The sequence below is a fragment of the Dermacentor silvarum genome, chromosome 2, assembly GCF_013339745.2.
Source record: "Dermacentor silvarum isolate Dsil-2018 chromosome 2, BIME_Dsil_1.4, whole genome shotgun sequence".
NCBI lineage: Eukaryota > Metazoa > Arthropoda > Arachnida > Ixodida > Ixodidae > Dermacentor > Dermacentor silvarum.
In genome coordinates this window covers 200,060,317-200,081,975 of record NC_051155.1, presented here as the reverse complement: position 1 = coordinate 200,081,975, position 21,659 = coordinate 200,060,317, and the positions used below count along the sequence as shown (strand labels likewise).

At 47.4% G+C, this 21,659-nt stretch overlaps 1 protein-coding gene across 1 annotated transcript in view; it reads right to left on the bottom strand.

The window, feature by feature from the left end:
• The window catches only part of LOC119442433 (ADAMTS-like protein 5), a 179,194-nt gene that overhangs the window by 89,177 nt on the left and 68,358 nt on the right, over nucleotides 1–21,659 (bottom strand). The gene's annotated exons all lie outside the window — the stretch shown is intronic.

The following is a 21,659-nucleotide window of genomic DNA, read 5'->3' as shown; positions in this document are numbered from 1 at the left end:
GCTCTGCTACGCAAGGTTGCACGTTTCATTGAATATGCCTTTTCCTTCGGTGCATAGAATTCTAATTCTTGTGACTCCCGGCGCTTTAATCAAAGAAAGCACAAAGCCGCATTCTAACTGCTTCGCCGCACATGAATCAACATGCGTAGCATGCATAGCATGCTTTTTGCAGGTCAGTTCTCTGATGTAACACGTTGAAGGTCGGCAATGAACACATTAAAAAAATAAAATAAAAAGAGCTGCCCTGCTTCCGTGGTTAAGCACTTTACCCACCAACGGAAAGTCACGATTCCGAATAGCGTTCGGGAGACGGCATTCTTTCTGCTAAGCAGCCTTTTTGCTTATAAACAAGCTGACAGACAGACATCCTCAGCGAGGACCGCGTTTATGATGTCCACAAAAGGCTACCATTGTCAAAACAAGACAGATCAATCGTCGAGATTCGCCGCCAAACCCTATGCTGACGTACTGCGTGAGCCACGCGAAAACTGTAGACAACGACTGAAACTATTTCCCTCATATTCTGATGCTTGGAGCAGGTTTAGACTACTGCACAAAACCTACCGCACGACTCGAAGACACCTTTCATTACGCACTGTACATATTGCCGCTCCTGTACTCCGATGAAGAGTAGGACTATGCGAGCAGGCATGAGCGTTTCTATCAAGGCGCGGCGAAGAAGTCGCAGTAGCGTACAGTATTAAAACGGCGACCTGCTGCTATTCCTCTCGATCAGGGCAGTGCGACCTCTGTTTTTGACGTTGCGACAATATTTTGGACAGATTATAAGGTTCTTAGCTGTCTTCGCTGACCTGCAGGATAGCCTTGCTCCCCACCCCTTTTGTGCACTCGACCTTGTTGCCCTCCGAGGTGCTGTTGATTATATTAACAACCAACCGGCTAATCGGTGGGCAATATTCGGTGACTCGAATGCGACCCTACAATGTCTTTTGTTAGCTCTTCGTCGCGGGTCCTGTGAACAAGTAATGTCAGAGATACGGGAAATAAACCATAATATGATCGCAAAAGGACACGACGTCGTGTTTCAGTGGGTGCCGGGTCATTGCTGTATCCCTCACCGATGAAGCTGCTGGACTGACGCAGCCTAACACCTAAGCAAGCTAGCGCACCGTATGACATTGGAGAAGTGGAACACACCTGAATTCACCCCACATTGGTTGCATTCTCTCGACCCATCTATGCAACTGCGGCTGTCACTTGGACTTCCGCGAAGTGAGGAAACAATTCTGTGCCGCTTACGCTTGGGTGTTGCATTAATCAATGCATACATGTGTTTGATTGGAATGGCTGATAGCGCCGAGTGCAATGCCTGCGGTGTCGAGGAGACCATAGAACACCTACTCTGCTACTGCCCATCATTTGAAAACGAAAGACATGACCTGTGCACAGCTCTGAATCAGCTGGATAAAAAAACCATTCACCTTGAACAAGATCTTAGGAACATGGCTTCGAATATCGCAGCTACAAAAGGCCACAAAAGCGCTGCTGCAATTTCTGAAAACTACCGGATTGAGTGACCGTTTGTGATCCGGACTGAGTGATCGTCAGTAATAGAGCAGAGATGTGTTGCTACGTCGGCGATATCCACAGTGGACTTTCTATTCTTCTCTTATTCTCTCTCTCCCCTTTTCCCTTCTCCCAGTGTAGGGTAGCCAACCGGGCTCAGTCCTGGTTAACTTCCCTGCCTTTCATTAATCATTTTTTCACTCTCCTTAGAAACTGGCCTATACGCAGTCCTCAATGGGATTGGTGGAATACATTCACGGGACAGTTGTTGGTAAGAAGAGTCCATAGAAAATCTCTGCGTCTGTCCACGCTACGACGACCAGCGTCTTCATCTTTGTACCGCGTCAGATCACCTGCACTCAACATCATTCTCGGTGACAAAGGTCCTTGGACCATGCCCACATGGAAGTGACACATGCATTGCTGCGCTTCCCGACGTCAAGGGATCTGGATCGACTGTAGTATCTATGTGCACCTCCGGATGGACGCACCCTCAGTGTTCTTTTTCTTTCTTTCTTTCTTTCTTTCTTTCTTTCTTTCTTTCTTTCTTTCTTTCTTTCTTTCTTTCTTTCTTTCTTTCTTTCTTTCTTTCTTTCTTTCTTTCTTTCTTCCTTCCATCCCCTAAACCCCTTTCCCTCGGGTAGGGTAGCAAACCGGACGTGCGTATGGCTGACCTCCCTGCCGTATTTCCCCGTCTTCTCTCTCTCTCTTTCTCTCTGTCCTTAGAAACTGATGTACTGCAGAGGCCTATAAGTAAGTGCAACAGAAAGCGCCTCTGCAAGAGGAGGCAAGCAGTCACTTCAGCACGTCGCACGTTAGCCAAAAATCCAAAGCTACGGATGCGCAACAAGGGACCGTCACTGAGCCGGCTACGGAAAAGTCTAGGAACTTCGTGTGCGCACTCCTCGGTGTTTGCGCTTCTCCGACGGGGATCGTAATTGGATTCTGCGCTTTTATTGAATCACGGCAACACAGTGAGTGCAGTGCGGCTTTCGCGCACGACGACGATGGGCCGGTGAGCGTCGCTCGCCAAGGAGGCGTCCGTCGCCTTCGCTAAAGTGACAGGGTGCAACGAACGGGGCCCCGTCAGATAAGCGTCCGACCTCTTTTCTCGTAAACCAGTGGGGGACTTCTTGCCTTTTAACTAAGTGAGACGGAGGGCAGAATAGAAGCGGAAGTAAATGAGAGGTGAGGGTGGTTGGTAGATTCAGTAAGCGCGCAAGTGATGGTAAAATCTCGAGATCATTGGTGCACTAAGAGTACTGCTGTTCTCGCTGGAAATCACGAAGCTTTCCGTTTGTAAGCGTTATTTACCACTGGCTAATAACCTTAACTGGCCTTAATCCTTAATAACCTTAATAACCTTAATCAGGCTGGAGAACCTGAAGGCAGAATAAAAGGTTTCTCATATCTTCTTTGTTCTATTCACGTAAAAAGTGTGTTAGGAGAGCGATGTAGGTGATAAAATAGGTTATCACAAATCGGGGTGTTTAGTGATAAGAATAGCGCTTCAAGAAATAGGCATATACACATTTAAATGCTCAGTATTTCACCAGTGCAACAAACCAAGTTGTGGAACGCTGCATACATGCAGACCATGGTTTCAGCAACTGTGGTACTTATATCTGTCATTAGGATTGGCTTTGTGGATTGTCTTATGAATTTGTACAGATTAAAGTTTCCGGGCTTGACAATGTTGCGAAATTATATAGCGTCACTTTTTACGGTTGGTATATTCTAATACGAGATCCGAACAATATGGTCAGTAATAATAAGTTCATACTCCTGAGGAATAGAAACAATGCATGTAGACGCGATGCCCCTAGCGACTACGGTGTTGAGTGCGACAGAACAAACGCGGCTTTTAGTTCATTTACTTATTTCGCCTCGATCATGTGTAACGCAAAAGATATACCAGACGATTAGGCCAGGCTACACAAAGTTAAATCACGTTAGTCTACGGCTACCAAGACGTTGGCTTGGCCCAACAAGTTGCTTTGCATAGCACGAGCAGATCCTTCATTAACAGAAAAACATACATGTTAAAGAGCTCTATGCCCCAATGTCACACGCCATAGTAACATAGTGGCTATGGCGCTGTGCTGTTGAGCTCGAGGTTGCCGGTTCGATCCCGGCCGCGGTCGCCGCATTTCGCTGAGAGCGAAATGCAAGGACGCTCGTGTACATGGATTTAGCTGCACTTGAAACAACCCCGGGTGGTCAAGGTTAATCCTGAGTCTCCCACTACAGCGCGCCTCCTGATTAGAATGTCGTTTTGGTATGACAAGGCACGTAATTTATTAATTTCGTCCCAAAGTTGTATAATAAAACCCCGCAGAGGCTGTATTCTAAGAGACTCCGCATAAATTTTGATCAAGCGGTGCTCTTTCACGCACTGTCGAAGGCAACCGCTTGTTTCGTGTTCGGGCCGCAGCGAGATCTGGCCGCCACAATCGTACCGAAACCGTGATTTCGTGTTCAGCTGCAGAAAGCAATTGTCGCTTAGTGATTGCGTCGGGTCCTACGCTTTACAAAACTTAAACGCGGCTAGCGACTGAACTATATTAGTTATTGTTACGCTACGCGCTAACGCCTGAATGCTTCTGCCGGCTGTATTAACCGGAGACACGGCTCCGGAGGCGCAGCAGAACCGCCATTGCCTGATCGTCGACGTCTCCTTTTCGCCACGGCTAGCTCTGTATCTCAACCATAACGTCCCTCTCCTAACGTGTCCCGTAACGTGCTGCCTGCAATTTGTAGTGTTCCCCCGAACAATTAGTACTAGAATATAGCCGTTACACGTGGCAGGCGACGGTAAATCTTTGTCTGCGGAGGGAACGCGACTAAACGGGAGCAATAAGACAGTCAGCCGTGCATCGCTACATCAAATCATCCTAACGCGTGATATTATTAATTTAAGTCGATACTCGAGCCCATTCAACGTGAATGCGCACTGCTCTGCTACAAGAATGTTCATCGAAGCGAACGGTGAGGTCGGGTATAGTTATTGTCCTCACGGAGGCAAGTATGTCAGGCATCCAGACGTCCATGAGGGCTCCCATATCGCCCGTATCCCTCCCCCCGCCCTCACCCCTCTGCTTTTGTGTTTCGCGAAGGCTTGTTGAGGGGTGCCGGGTTAGCAAGGACGATGAGGTAGCGATCAAACAAAGGCGGTAATTGAAAACCGAACGGAGAAGAGGCTGCGCATCGCTTATAGACGGACGAAGGAAGAATCAATGGGACGGGGGTGGCCGTCGTGTGATCGGTCCCCGACGATGCATCAGCAAGGACGACGGTGGGCCGTTCTTATTAGTCGCTATACTGTCGGCATACCTGCGCCGTCTACTCAGCTGCACCGACACGCGGAAAGCTTCCGGTGACCACTCTATATGCGGCGTATTCTGAGCATTTTCGCGAGTATACGATGCATGCTGTAATATTTGCGTACCGGGCCGTAGCAAATTTGCATCGCAGTAGCTGAATACCGAACTCTGTGTTGTTACTGAACCGCCTTCCCAATCTCGGACACAGTAAACGTATCAATCTTTGTAAAAAAAAGACGTACACATCGACACTATCGGAAATATCGAAGCAACCGTTCGATCAAGCAGCTCTATGAGCTTGCATCCTCAGTGTCTAGCTCCTCGTATGGATTACCATTTCCAGCGGTGCCCTGGTGTTTGTAGGGAAGGGGCCAATATTACATTTATGCACAATGCCCTTTGGTCTTAAGCGTAAATATACTAGATTAATAGTAAAGAATGGCTTACATGAACAGCAATAGGAGGGTAACCATAACTTGATTGCCTGCCTGCTTGCTCGCTTGCTTGTTTGCGTTATTTATTTATTTATTTATTTATTTATTATTTATTTATTTATTTATTTATTTATTTATTTATTTATTTATTTATTTATTTATTTATTTATTTATTTATTTATTTATTTATTTATTTATTTATAATGTTTAACGTCCCAAATCAGCACTGGGGCCCCCAAATACACGGCACTGGAGGATTGTGGATTATTGTGGACTATCGTGCCCATAAATGTAAATCCACGAACATCTTTCCATTCCAATTCCGCCCTCATCGAAGTGCAGCTGTGCGGCCGGGAATCAAACCCGCGACCTCGTGCTCATGAACCGAACGCTATAAGCACTGAGACACCGTGGCGGGTTGCCGAATAACTTAAGACAGGAATACGGTGTTGTCAGGCTCGCAAAAAAAAAGAAAAAAAAAGGAATGAGTAAACATCCCCAGAGAATGTTTACGCTCGAGCCGGAAGGATGGGACATGGAAAATGTGAATCATAACCAATGACCGTGTAAAAGACATGCAGGAAAGGCGTACAAAACCTGCAAAATTGATACGTTTAACACCACTGTGCCCAAAGTTTCACACCCAGGAAAATTGGAGCTTATTCAACTTATTCACCTTTATGCTGGCCTTGGAGACTTACACACGTAGAAAAGAAAATGTTATTTGAGTTATACCTAGCTGATATAGTATTTATTCATTTATTCATTCATTCATTTATTTATTTGCTTGTTATTTGAGCTATACACAGCTGATACCTCACTCCAGCACATCAAGAACGCAACTATGGGCTTTCGTTAAGCTTTCCCCACTTAAATCAGCATTTTGAGGCAGCAAACTCCGCGTTTAGCATATATACGATACGTCGGACATTACGGGGTCAAGCGAAGAACAAAAATAGACGTGCCATACGTGCGCGAGCTCATGGAGACAGAATGGCCTCATAACGAGTATCGGATGCTCCAAAGCGGTCGAGATGGATGCGACTGCTTGCAGCGAGCGCTTTTCTCTGAGCTCGTCGATGGAGGCGCGCTTAAGAATGAACCTGTTTTAGGCCACGAGCGCCTCCGAGGTTAGTGCTTTTCCTCCACGTGTTGTTCTTCCTCGCCGGAGAGAAGTTTACACCGCACCGTGGTAAAGCCGTTAAAATAATGCGAGCAGTCTTTGCTTCGATTTTTCTTTTACCTCGGAGCAGTTCCGGGTTTTCTTTTCGACGCCGTAATGAACGCTGAAGCCGAGCGAGAGAGCATACGAACCTTGAGGAATCCGCGGCCGCGCAAGTTTCTTTTCTTGTACAAACAACGTTTGCTTTATCCACTGGGTGGGCATCGCTTTCGAAGCAACGCTACGCAAATATTCGGAGTACTGCGATAAACATTGTTTCGTCTTCTTGTTCTCCTTCTTCTTCTTCTTCTCATTCTTCTTCGATATCTTTTTTCTTTTTATCTTCGTCGTACGTAGCGCAAACACTGTGGTATGTACGTACCCGCCTTACTTTTCTGGCCCCACTACTGGGGCCAGAAGAAAACCGCTTTAAACACGTGATGGCCGAACAAGGCTCTTTAAACTCCGGCTTCCTCCTCCGCCTTGTAAACAAACGTCTTACTGCGCACACTCGCGCGCCTGGCGCGGAGCCTTCGGAGGCTCCGCTGATGAAATCTCCCGCGGCCAAAGAGTGAAGTGCACGACGACAGCGGTGGGGGGAAGAAAACGAGCAGAACGCATTGATCTTCGATTGAAAAATGGGCGCGGAATAGATTCCTTCCTCGCCCCTCCCGGCCCCTTCCCTTTTCTTCCCTCCCTCCAGTAAAGAGCAGCCGGGTTCCCGATGGCTTTTTTTTCCCCCTTCCCTCTCAGTCCTCCAAGGAGCCTCCTTTTCCTGTCTGTCCTCCTTTTCCTTTCTGTTTCCCCATTTTGCCTTTTTTTCTTTCTTTTTCTCCTTCGATGTTCGCGCGAGCGAGCGAGTGAGCAAGCAAATCCGTTCGCCGCGTTCGCGTCGCATCGACGTCAGTCAACCGTCCTCTCGTCCTCCATCGAAAATAGCTCTCCGAGACGTGCGCCCGCTTCCTCCGCGGCTGCACGAGGCAGCGCCGCACGATTTGTCTTGCGCGAAGATGCGCGCGCCCCACCGAAGAAGACCATTTCGTTCGCCGACTTCGTGGCGTGCGGCGGCCAATGGCACGCGCGTATAGCGCGTTGTGCTCGCGTATACGCGACAAGGTGAGCGCTGTCAAGTAAATTAAGTCGTTTTATGGTGATCGCAAGAAGAAACAAAAAATATGCCGCATAAACCAGGGGTCGTATATTGTAATGATCCACTTCGTTTTAATGCGTCTTTTCTTGTAATAAGCCGAGGCGTGTGGTCGATTCCTGCGACTACGGCGAGTCGTCGGCGGAGCCATGGAAAGAAGGGCGAGAGGCTTGGAAGATAAAATGCATCGTCTCATAGCCCGTCCCATCTTAACGTTTTCTTTGCACGAACAGTTTAGTGTGCGACAAAGCCTCGTGCTGAGTTGTAGGTAAAGAAAAGAGAAACAAATCAACAAATACAATAAATGGGGAGAGGGGGGGGGAGGGACGTGGAAGAGGCGTGCTGTACATTTCGTAAGCGTTTGACGAAACAATGTTAGCACACGTGCTTGATCTGACTTATTGAGAACGATGGGAGACACTATAAAGGAAAAAAAAAAGCCACATTATGCGGAAAACCCGATGCGCTTTATACGTACGGATTGTTTGATTTATTTTGATGCAATTAGAAATATTATCAACTGATTTGTCGACGTGGGTTCTCCGCAAAGAATGAACTGGTAAATGAATAAAGGATGATAGCATGAGGTGATTAAGAGTATTCCGGCAAGAAAGCAGTTCTCGCAAACCTACTTGAAGAGTCAACTGAATACAGAAAAAAAAAAACAATAAAACGAAAGTTAAGTTTTGCAGTTTCTGCGAATGGACAAATGCGAATAAAGCGCCGACAAGAGTAAATGAGTCACTGCAAAGTAGATCTAAATATTGCTGCACTAGCGCATGCAAAGTTTCGTAAGGAGGCTTTTTGACGCATCTAACTTTCTCCGACCAAGATGGCCACGTTCCCGCTGATCACACTGTTAAAGCTGAGGCACGCGTTTTTAAGCTTGGATGGTGCGGGGGAACAGATGTCGGCAGTATAATGATGTCACGAGCGCAAACAAACGTTGACACCTTAATTACGATGTATCTCCGAGGTCCAACATCTTTGTGCGGTCAAACTAGGTGCGTGGAGAAGCGCACTAGCAGGTTTTGCACATCGTTTATTTCACTTGCACAAACGCTACGTGGTGCAGCGAAAGCTACAGCCGGCGTGAACCAGTGAGGTACCGGACGCGTGTCACGAAAGAAGAACCGCTAAGCAGACAAATTAATCCCGAGGAGGTGAAGTACTGTGCGAAACCAAGAGTTGGAACCCCCGTGCGAGGATCGTAGTGCTTACGTTTACGTTCAGACGAATGGCGCCTCGTCTGACTTACGCACATTCGACGCTACCGTTCGGAAACGCAAAATGCAATTGTGTTTTGAGTTTGAATCACTAGTGACATCGTGAACTCCGATTCACACTGATGTTGCGAACGAGTGATTCCTTTAATAAAGGCGTCACAAAAATGTTCGCTAATCAACGGGATATTTATATAACAGAGAACGTGATCGATTACTTGATTGAACATACCATAAAAAGGAGAGACGCGAAGTCACTGCGACCTTAAACAAACAAGAAGAAAAAAAGTGAGTTTAATTCTTACAAAACGAGGCTTAATGTAAGAATACGCGATTGCAATGCCTCCAGACAGACTTCGCTAAAAGCAAGATAGATTTCAAATAAGAACCCCAGTCCAATACCATAATTTAAATAAGAAAGCTACAAACTCATCTTGTACGCCACAAGTACAACTTTCCAGGGAGTATAGTTTAGATGAGAAGCTGCAGGAAGCCTATCGTGCCCATGAAGCGGCTTAGAAAGAAAAAAAAAAGCTGAAAAATTACTAAGTTCAAGCTCTTTTATGTCCGGGAAAGAAAGTAGCTGAGCCTGTCAATGAAATAAAAGAAAAAGCAAATAAAGGAAAAAAGACATCCGACCACTAGAAAGGTCTGTGGCGCCGTGTCTAGAAGAAAGGAAGAAAGAAATCGGTGGAACCCGAGAGGCGGGGCGAAGAATTTAAAGGGAGGGAAGCCGCAGAAGCCAGCATTGGCAAGATAATGCGATAATTAGCCAGTCAGTGGCGCGGTAAATTGCGTTACTTCGTCACGCGGTGATCGATCCGCCATAGCGAACGGACCCCAATTTCCGCTGCTCCCAGTCACAGGGGTTTGATTTTTCTCCTCCGCTGGGTCGATTTTTCTCAGTAAAAGCTCCTTGCGAAATGATGAGCATGTGCAGCTTAAACGGCACTTGACTGGATTTTGCCTGGCTTCCTTTGTATTTGAATACTTCAGAATCTCTCGTCACCTCTGATGCATCACAATTCCTTCTGTTTCGTCAATGTATTTGAATGATAAAATCTGTACGCAGGGAGCACTGCACGGGCCGATTTTTGCGGCCCGGGCCCGGCCCGGGCCCGGCCCGGGCCCTTTTGCACATTGGGCGGCCCGCCCGAGCCCGATCAAAACTTTTATGGCGAGACCCGGGCCCGGCCCGGGCCCGGAAATAATCTACGTTACCCGCCCGGCCCGGCCCGCCACCCCTTTACCTTAAGCCCGAGCCCGGCCCGAGCCCGACTCGAAACCGGCCCGAACCCGGCCCGAGACCGAAAAATACATGTTTTTCAGAGTTGAGAAGCCCGAGAATAACTCGCAGAAAGCCCGAACCCGGCCCGGGCCCGCGTCAAGAAACCCGAGCCCGGCCCGGGCCCGAGTCAAAAATCACACGCCGTGCCCGATTCCGGCCCGAGCCCGTGAAAAAACTCCTCTACCCGGCCCGGCCCGGCCCACGGGCCGGGCCGGGCCCGGGCTTTCGGGTAAGCCCGAGCCCGTGCAGTGCTCTAGCAGGGACTACACATGCGTGCAATACTTGGAAACCGGTACACAAAACATATAACCAGAACTTATCGCATAAAACTTCATTTTTGCCTTACCTAGCTAAAGTGTTGTTATTCCTCGGCATTCTTTTTTTTTCTCTCTTTTTTTTAAATGAACCTATTTTTTTCTCTCTTCTACCGAATTTGGCATCCGCCGGTTTCAAGCCGAGGAAACTGAGCCGACCTCGGAGTCATGGAAATAATAAACTGAACCGGTCCCAGAGATACTGTAATAAAAACTGGGCGTTAAATGTCATGCGTTATGTTTCGTACATTTCAGTATATACAACCCTATATACTTAAAATGCTAGCTGCACTGTGACACCAACAGTGTCTCAGTATTGAGCGTGGCATGTTGTTGTCGTCGTTGTTGGTTTGAAAAAATACAATTGACAGAGAGAAACAAGTAAGTAAGGCGCAGACTGACAAGTTACAGCGGAAGGCACACAACGCCCTACCTACTCTTCGGACACAAAGAAATACAAATATGGAAATGGAAGACAGGAAGAAGGGGGAGAAAAAAAAAACTAAAACGGAAAAAATAAATGTCATTACACGCTTCACATCAGTATAGCATCTGCATAGCGTAAACATGACATCTACATAACGTAACTTAGTATCTATGTTAGTGTAAGACCCCATAAAGTCAACATATTTGCATTAACACAAAAATCAACGTCAAACAACCTTCGCCATCCATCGATTTTATACCCGTGCGTGGGATGCGCGTAATTTTTTTTTATTTCCTTCTCCACGTCTCCAGCAAGAAGAACGCCGAATACGGATGAAAGAACACTGGCATCATCCGATGCAGCACAGGTACAGTTAAAGTCGGGGAAATTTTCTTCGCTTGGCTAGCGGGCGCACGTGAATTACATGCTGTCATCTAGAATACGTACATTGACGTAATGTTTTGTTCGTGTTTTCTTCATATTTTCGCATGTTTTGACATGCTTAACGCATTTACTCTTTACATATATCCATTTGTTTTAGCATCACCAGAAGTTTCGAAGTGGTTGGCTTCCTGCAAGGATGTTAGCCTTTCCCTCATTGAATATTTCACTGTCTCTCTCCCGCTCCTGTAAACGTTCGGTCGGTCCGTGAAACATGCACTCGACCGCCATCCGCACAGAAAGCTATCAGAGCATTGCTGCACTTCTCAAAAACGACTTGTCTGTGGGACCGCACTTGCTTAGCCCGCTGAGTGCTGCTCTTTCCGTCTCCATTTTCTTTGAAGTGAACCGGTCCGTTGCATTTTCCCCAGCGTTTGCCGTTCGTCGTCGCTTCCTCGTCGGATACCTTTGTGGATGTATATATATATATATATATATATATATATATATATATATATATATATATATATAATAGACAACGTTCACTGGGTATGCGACCCTTCTTGGCCGATTTCCCCGAATGGATGTGTCACTAGCTGAGACACACCGGGTTAAGTCGCCTCAAGTCTAGTTAGATATGTGTCGTACTGAGTAGCCAACCAGACACTTAATCTGGTCAATTTATCTGCCTTTTACCTCTTGTTTTCCCTCCTCCTCCTTCTCTGCGCCATACACCTCTCATAAACATTCTTCCCTCGCCAGGCGTCCTACTATATAGCGCTCAGTATGAGCTAAAATATGCGACCGCTTTGCCATGCGCTTCCGTTCTGTAGCTCATACTGAGCGCGATAGTATATCGCCTTCGTTCTCTTGATGCAGACCAGTTGCAGGCGATGAGGCTGTGCTCATGTCATCCGCTACTGAAGATGTGCGTCATTTAGATTCCAACATTGCGTGGGAACTGCGTGTCTTGTTTTAAATGCGTAAGCATTTCTATAGATATGCCTACCCAGGAGGAAACCTGTCCGTCTGTCACGTAAGACGAATGCAATAGCTCATACCCCCGTGAGGCTAAGGCTACAAGCGCTCAGCAAAGTGAAGCGAACAGGGCATACATTCATTGAAATACCCCATACAACACACAGAACAGCACCCGTTTTAATAAAGAACAAGCTCAAAACAAGCATCGGAACCATCAATAAATACCTACCTCAGCACTTGTAGTGGTGGTTTTGCAACAGCTTCGCTGGACATCCGCTTTCGCAGGTTGATAATGACCGCTAAGGGCTGATAAGGGTGGTAACAACCGATAAGAGTTGATAATTAGGGTCGAATGTAGTCCGATAAGGTTGATAACGACCGATAAAGCTTGATAAGTGTTTATGCTAGTCGGATCAAGTTTGATAAGGTTGATATTGACACCGGCGCTGTGTGGAGATGAGCAAGTGGCACAATGCTTACGCATGCTTAGACAACTCCAGCGGAGTTTCTGCATGACTTTTTTCCTCTTCCTTTTCTTCCGGCTTCCCCCTCTCCACTGTTGGATAGTCATCGAGATGCAACCTGGCGTGCTATTCTGGACATTCACGAATTGCGCTATATTGTGTAAATCGCCATCTTGTCAGTTCTGATTGGCCCGCAGAGTTGTTACGATCCCTCTGATTGGCTCAAAACGCCAAACATGGCACAATTTGACAATACGGCAGAATTTCACGACGTTCAGAATGCAGAACTGGTTAACCACCCTGCTTCGCCTTTTCGTTCTCTCTCTCTCTCTCACTCATCACCCAAACTGAAAGCTGCCATCGTTTGGTTTGCTTCTTCGAAACGATCGAACGCATTTGCAAGTCCATCGTCTAAAAGGAGGCAGAAAATCTCGCGTTGTCGAGAACAGATAGCCGCACATCACAGGTGTCTACTGCGAGGATCCTCGTGCACCGTCCACCACGCAAACGGCGCTAGGTGGCGATCTTAATAATACATAAAAACAAGTATGACGGTGACGGAGAAATTAGTTGCCTAATGATTATTCGTCCCAGATGTCATCTAGCCACATCGCATGTGACAGAGCGCATGACATGGTTGCGATCCTTTTGTCGAACGCAGTAGGGCCAGTCACATTGCAACAATGGCAAATATTTTATGGTGTGTACGTTAGGAAACAAGAGACCCCTTATAGTATTACTAGCACTATTTAAGTAGTGTTTTGTCACGCGTCTTCGTTTTATTTCTCCATTTTTAGGGGTGGGCGAATATCCGAAGTGTAGAATACCAGTCGAATATTTACCACTAATTTTTCGAATTCGTAATCCTAAGAGAAACTTATTTTCGAATATTGCACTATTACCAAGTATTTTGCATCAACCGACTGGTAAAGTATGGTTACTGTGTTCTGTTTGCTGAACAAAGTATAGAAAATTATCAGGGAGTGCAACAACAGTAAAAGTCTTTAAGCAATGCACAAATAGAATGCGTTATGCAAACCTTGCAATGTTTTAGGGTTTGCGGTGGAAGCCCGTATGAAGACCTTTGATTTTTGCTTGTATTTTGTCATTTAGTGCTTTTGGGAATCTCGTCATGCAGCAGCTTTATTTTTTACGCTACAATCAGTTGTATCCCTGGGAACGGGCCCTATTGAACGTGTCTACGACGCAAGAAGTCCTTCAACAGATTTTCTTTTTGTTGTTCCGCAACCTCTATTATTGTCCACAACTTCTTTTAGAGCCTAGTTTGCAACCAGGCTCTAAAAGTGGTCAAGAGGTGTCTTGTGCTGTTCGTTTGTGCAGCTGTCTTTGCATTAGTCAGTACAGGCGTACAGTACAGTACTGGCGGATGAACGCGTAGCCAAGTGATCGTACCCTACACCAATGACTGGCCGTGATCTCACTCGCCGCAGTAAGTCTCAAACGGTCAAGTTAACAATCGGGTGTGTAAATGTTGCACATCGCCTTCGCCGACAAGGACGTGCTCCGAGCAAATCGTGCCTCGAGTGAGGACACTCTAGCGAAGCGCTTGAGCGCTTGCGGTTCGAATGTCCAGTGGACAGTTGACAGTTGACAAGAACTTTATTGAAAAGTCCCGAGGAAAAAGGTTGGGGAAGCCGAAGGCACCCCAATCAAGTTGGTGGCTCTCGGCGACGTCGCGGGCCCTCTGGACGGCCTGTCGTTGATGCGTAAAGTCCGCGCTTTGCAGTAGGGCGTCCCACTTGGACTAATCGTGAAGACCAGAGCCCGCGTTGAACGGGCGCAGCCAGAGCATATGATCGAAAGAGCAGTACTCGTGCCCACATTTAGAGCACGATTGCGGGAAGTTGGAATCTATTCCGATTGAGCACTCTGGGCGTGAGGTACGATCTCGTCTGTAAGAACGTGACAGACTGAGCCCTGTTTAATTTTGGGTGAGAGGAAGGGAATTTTCGCCTGCTCAGTCTGTAGTGGGATCCTGTGAGAGAGCTGGACCGTTAGCGCGGACGCGGTTCGGGAATTCACTTGCTGGGCAGTGGGCCTGCTCGTTGGGGTTGCAACCCGCTTGATTAACTACTCCTTTAACGTGGGCCGGGAACCAGGCGATGTGGTGACCTCCTGTCTCGTTGTCCGCAGTATATTGACGAATTTGTTTACTAGGCTAACCGTGTGCTTAGACACTAGGGCTGATGAGAAGGCCCTGACAGCAGTGCGCGAGTCGGAGAAAACAGTCATTGGGTCTTTGGCAGCGTTAAGGGCCAAAGCTATCGCGGTTTCCTCCGCCTCGTTTGCGTGCTTAGTGCAAACTTACGCAGCGCTAATCAGCGTTCCGCGCGCGTCTACGACCGAGATTGTAAACCTGTTTTCGCTGCCGTATTTGGCCGCGCCAACGAAGAGTGCATCTGCCCCGTACGGATTAACTCTTTGTTCGAATGTCCAACTTTCCGCATTTGTCGCTGAGTGCTGCTGAGCGAGTTTCAGCACCCTACTCTTGCGCGAACTGCGCTTAATGATTTCCGAAGGGGCGCGCGTCAACTCGATGTGAGGTTAACAAAGCTGTACATGAATTTTAAGTGCGAAGCACTTTAAGGGGCCCGGGCTGTCGGCGTCTAATGTGGTGTCATGTCGTCGTGGTTACGCGCAACAACAAGATCTGCCGCAATTAAACTCACGTCTCGTTCATTTGGTTTATGCCAAAATTGGCATGGAAGGGTACGAATGCATGACTAACATGACTGATAGGTGATGACATCAATAACATCACATGCTCGTCAGTTACGTCACGATTAACGATAATAAAATCACGTGTGGCGCATACCCGCATTGGATATGCGGAAATTATCAGAAACACTTGAAGATCGCTTCCGAAAAGCCAGTCTGGTACCAGCGCAGCGCAAGCGAGGGCGCCACCACCCCACAAGCGCTTGATTCCTCCTCACTTGTGCAAGAATAGCCCAAGAATAATATACGGGTAACACCGCGGCGCATCACTGCTTCGCACTTCCTCAGGTTTCACGTTACTGGAGATGCATTAGCACTGGATTTGAACTACACAAGCGCAGAATTTGAGCTGGATTAGAGCTACATTAAGCGCTGGATTTGAGCAGGGTTTGAACTATATACACAAGCGGAGGATTTCTTTTGGTCAACCACGGGACTACACTATCGCCTGAAACGCTAGTACTCCACGCGTGACTGTGTGATGTGTTCGTTATTCCTCTCTATTGTTCGTCCTTTATCTCCTTCTCTCCTTTTTTTTTTTTCTATCTCTTGTACAAGTGGTGGTCGTGGTGTCTGTTTTAGGAGATAAATGCTAGCCCACTTTTTTTTCTCTTTGTGATGTTTGTATTTATGTTCACATTAATAATAATAATAATAATAATAATAATAATAATAATAATAATAATAATAATAATAATAATAATAATAATAATAATAATCAATCCATAATTTATTTATCGTGCCCAGGAACAGCCATGAGGTTTAAGTGCTGGCGCACGCATGCATAGAAGAAGAAAACAATACAGCAGGAGAATATGAAAAAATTAAAAATATAATAATAATAATAATAATAATAATAATAATAATAATAATAATAATAATAATAATAATAATACAGGCGTGGTACTGAATATATGTGCGTGCATTTGAACACACGATATTCGATTCGATATTCGATACTTACTATTCATAATCGATTCGTTTTCGCAAAATGAGATATTCGCCCACCTCTACTTTATTTACATATTCTTCCGATTCTTTTGTTAAACGTTGTCGCGACCCCATGCAGGGGGCTTTACGCGTTGTTACAAAGAAGTGAACAAAGCGTCGATATTTATAGACGTACTGCTGCAAAAGTCGAATGCGGACAACGATATTTTTAGGTGATGGCAAGGACTGACGCTCGTGTAAATTGGCTACAGGCCGATATTATTGGCGCGTGATGTTGTTGCGGCTACATGTCGAATGTAGAAGTGCAGTCGAGCTTGCAGAGTTGTCGCAACTATTTTGATGAGTGAGCCCTGGGCGATGTAGAAAATGTCAGATTCCACGTATTAGTAAAATCTACCGTTTTGTTTATATATTTCCTTTCTGGCATCTGTCGTCGAATGCTTGCAACCTTCGAGCGCGAGGTCTAAAGCTAATTATTAAAGAACGCGGCACTGTCACGCTGTCGTGACGGCGTAGAATAACACACTGCCAAAGCGTGGCTTCAAAACGTTGACTCTTTATTGGGCGAACCTGCGCCCGAAAAACGAAGTGACGCTCGAAGAAGAACGATAGCGGCGAGCAAAGACGGTGATCGTCGAAATCTGAGCTGTGGGTCAAGCGCGTCGGCTTTAATACATAACTCTTTGAACGCTTCAGCGTAATCAGGGGTGCCCGCGTGCCTTCGTGTAGCACATACAATATGTTTACACAAAGTTCGACGAGAACATAGACAACAGATAGAATCAACGATAACATCCGAGTAAGTTCCAAATCATGCATGCGCGTCCTGCGCTGAGCGATAACTTTCAGTTGTTAGCGGGTGAAATACAGTCTCCGGAAAAAGGATAAATAAGTGCACGAGTCAGTACTTAAGACTGATTTCAGATTGAAAAAAAAATATATATATATATATATATTAATAATACGTGGAGGAGGTGACTGTTTCACAAGAGAAAACTCGACATAACCTATTGCCCGATTAAAAAAAAAAAAGAAAATAGAACAACACGAATACAAAGAAGTGAAACGAAGAATTAAAAAAAAAAAAGCTACCGCGAAAAACAGCACAAGGCGTTGAGTACTCCCCGCGCCACTTAAACTTGAAGATCAGAACAGCAATGTACATTTAATTACTGACAAATAGCTTGAGGCCCTCTTGAGCATGTCCTTTCAGGAGAGTTGCAGATTGCTTAATTGACTGTGACAGTGATAAATCTACTCCGCTCATGGCGCCGAAGGGGCAACCACCGCGTATCTGCATTCGGCTCCGTCTAATTGGGACAATTAGCGGTCGAAACTGACAGTGACGCCTGTCTGAGGTAATAATAAAAAATGAAGGTATCATTAGGCGTAATGCACCGTCGTAGAGGCGCGTTCGGATAAGCGATGATGCGAGAGCCTTCATGAGTGGCCCTTAGCGATAGGTGGCGTTTTCTGACCATGTTTAAAATTGGCCTTAAGTGGGAAAGTCGGCCTGATTTTCGCGCGTGTATTCGATATGGCGTAACAAATACAAAGCAAAAAAGGCCAGAAATATAGCTTAAATAGTGTCAAGTGGCCACAACTAAGTGTGCATTCCATGTAAAAATTAAGCTCCGGCACCGTCAAATAGAGTCAATCAATCAATCAATCAACCAATCACTCTGGTATGTAGACTGTCATGATGTCGATGGGAGATAGACAAATGAACTTTATTTTACAAACGGCTCTCTGTGCGAGCCGTCGTCGCTGGTAACACATCATGCTTCCCCGATTTCTTTCTTCCGCTCCCCACCCTTCCCTTCTCGTCAGTGAGCGGGTCCACTCCACCGGAGCTCGTCCACCATTTCACATTCTGGCGACTTCTCGCGCAGCACGTCCAGGGAATTTTCCAACCTCAAAACTTGTGTTAATAGAAGACGAGACCAACGATACTCGTCAACGTGTGAGAACGAGTAGTTTCCTCACGACAACGGCGAGGCAATAGCCTGCTTTGTTATCAGAAACGCAACGCATCCCTAGCTGCCTGCCACATTTTACTATAATGTCCCACGCCAGGCCTTCGCGCCGGGCCATTCTTCTCGCGTTCTGTATACGCAGAGGGCTTGTCGGTAAACAGAACAGGCTCTGAGGGCCTCTTCGGTCTCTCTGCAAGCGAGAACGAGATTGAGGCGCGCTTTATTTCCGTACGCCGCGGCTCCATCTGTCCCCTGCTGACCGGCCAGCGCGGACGCAATCTGGCCACGCGACCCGGTGTGCGTGCGCGGGACGCTGCACATGTCCGCGCCGTATCTGGGCTCGCCCCTTTCTGACAGCCGGCGACAGCCTCTCGGCAGACGGGCCAATATCGCGGGAGCGGATGGGAAAGTGCGATGGGAAGGGTGGTGAAGGGGGTGTATAGGTTGTGTGCGCGCCGCGGTGTCCGGACCGGACCCTTTCGCGTGTCTGCTCGCCGCCGCGTCAGCTGGCCTCTGAGCTGGACGCGGCGCGGGCCTCTCCCGTATATTAATGCGAGCGATGAAAAGCCGTCGAGACTTTCTCTCGGGACTGACGGTATGCGCCGAGAAGAAGCCTTTCAATGGCCCCGCCGTGCGTCCTCGAAAGCCGAGATACAGGGCGAAGGGGGGGGGGGGGGGGGGGGGGGGGGGCTCTATGTGGCCTCCAACCTTCTTGCTTTATATTATTTACTCTGTGTCCGTCATAAGGAGATGCAGGCTGACGTCGTCGCGGCCCATCGTCGGGTGCCCGTAGATCTGGAGCGGGGAGAGGCGGGTTGCTTTGGTTATATATGATGCCGGAGTTTCTGATATGACAAAGAGCTTTCTTTCTCTGTGTCGAGTTAGTGAGCTTCCGGAGCGCCGAAATAAGGGCCAGTTGTGGCGGCACCTGACAGCCACAAAGGATAGACACTCGAACCTCGTTATAACGAAACGGGATATAACGAAATAATGGATATACCGAAGTAACTGAAATTCCCCTTTAAATCCCCATAGACGTTCATGCATCTAAAACATCGTGTTAACGAAGTGAAATTGTCCCGCCAATGGATATAACGAGCTATACGAGTATTAGTCTCGGGAACCGAAAAATACCTGACCATTACTGGCGAGTACATCGAGCTCGCCAGTCGTTCACCGCGGCAGTTCAGAACTCCTGAGTCAACACTGGACTTTCTCACGCAGACGTAGTTCGCCTGCGCACCTGCGCACATGCGGCAACCTATTATGGCCTTTATCCACTAACCTCTCTTTATATTGCGCGTACATGGCTGCGCTAGCCGCGCCTCGCTACGTGGCTACGCGTGGCAGTGCGAAAGATAAGTGCATTCACTTCTGCACGCCGCGCAGGCAGGCGCAGCTGGGCGTAGCCTCCGAGATCGCATGGGTATCGGGGCAATCTTGGAGGCCACGAGCCGGCCGGGCTAAGCCGGCGTGGCGACGTTCGCTTGCCTCCTCTACCAAACACCGGAGCGCTATGTTATGCGCCACGTGTTGCTCGACCACGATGAGCCAAATGGAAAGCGGACGTGAAAGACAATCACAATGGAACAGAAAGCAGCCATCTAAAGGCTCTCACGTCAGGTGCTAAGCCGCGTGTTGCACACGCCGAAGGTAATTTTGTCGTTTTATTCAATTTTCATAGTATGCGTGGTTGTATAGTGGTTAGGCGGGCCACCAGGCCTTTTTCTTATTTCCATTTTTACATTGTGAACCCCAATTTGGCTTATATTGCAGCAAATGGCAATAATGGATATAATGAAGTAATGTATATAACACATGTAGTGGAGGATATGCTGTAACTTCTGCTACCCCTTCAATTTCGTCATAACGAGGTTCAGATGTATGTAACAGAAATCACGCAGGCGTACTTTAGGCACTGTGGTTGCAGAGTAGCGCTAGTGTAACGTAGATGATGAGACGCTGAGAGAGTGAGACTAAATAACGGAGGACAGGAAGGGTAACCAGAACGGTTTGGCTTCCCACACCGGGGAACAGAAGGAGAGGCAGAAAGATACCAATAGAGTAGCGAGGCAGGGAGCACTGTTGCGTCTCAAAATGGCAATGGGCATTCCTTGGATGCTTCTCACGAAGCACTTGGCCAGTGCTCACCAAAACGACGACAGCGCCCCACCACCGACTGTTGACGGGTCAACAAAGAAGCTCCCTTCAAGGTTACAACAACCGTCGGATTCTGTAGAAGCGGTAACAACAGCGAAGCCAAGGTGTCCCAGGTCGCTGCAAGCTGGCAGTCACGGAGAGCCCACTTATTGATGCAAGGGGCCAACGTCGAGGACTTCCGTTGGAAGTGCGCCGACTTCAGCTTCCCAATTGCCACGTGGTTACGTCGTATGCGGGGGCGATCGTGCAACATTGTATACGGAGTCCGGCGGAGCGGTGTGACGCCACGGGTGGGAGTTTGCGAACAGTTCGACCAAAATGATTGGCCAAAACACAGTCAGCAGATTCCCTCGTCTAATTACCTAGAGAGAACGATTGTTTTGAAAGTGGACCCCTGTGGTGCAGAGTGTGTGTGCTGACGTGTGTGTGCTCAGACATTTAGTGAGCTCAGACATTTAAAATACTCCGACATGGAGTGTGCTCTCATATCTGGAGCCAGTTGTGTAAATATGTGAAATAAACCCGTTTTGCGTCCCCTTCAACCTCCCGACATCATCTCACCAACAGGCAACTCTCGGCGATAGATACGGACGACGGCGTGGGCCCGCTTAGCCAGCCAGCTTAGTGCGACGCATCGGTATAGCGCAGGTCAGCTACCATGTTTGAAGTGCCCCGAAAGCGTAGGCAAGCGACTCTCATAGTGATCCCGAGTCCGAACCACGGATCCTAGAACCGGATCACAACAGCACAAGCACACGATCAGAAATTGCCACGATCCCGGCACACAAACAGAGCACGGCGTCACATGCAGTGCAATGAACACCATTTCAGGCTAAAGACGTTTGTGCAAGACTCTTGTGCGTAAAAACTGCAGCGAGGGTAACGTCCCATTGAGTACTGTAGTCTAAATATGGCGCCGTAGTGGCCGACTTCATTACATTTGCGACCACACAATAGTACAATAGCCTCTTAACATCCATGTCATCAAAAGGTGAACTTCTATTGTTCGACCTCATGCTCAAACGCATAGTGTATAGCGATGTCATTGTGCATAAGAGGGCATCCCGGCCACGGCAGCCGCATTTCGATGGGACGAAATGCGAAAACACCCGTGTACTTAGCTTTTGGTGCACGTTGAAGAACCTCAGGTGATCGAAATTTT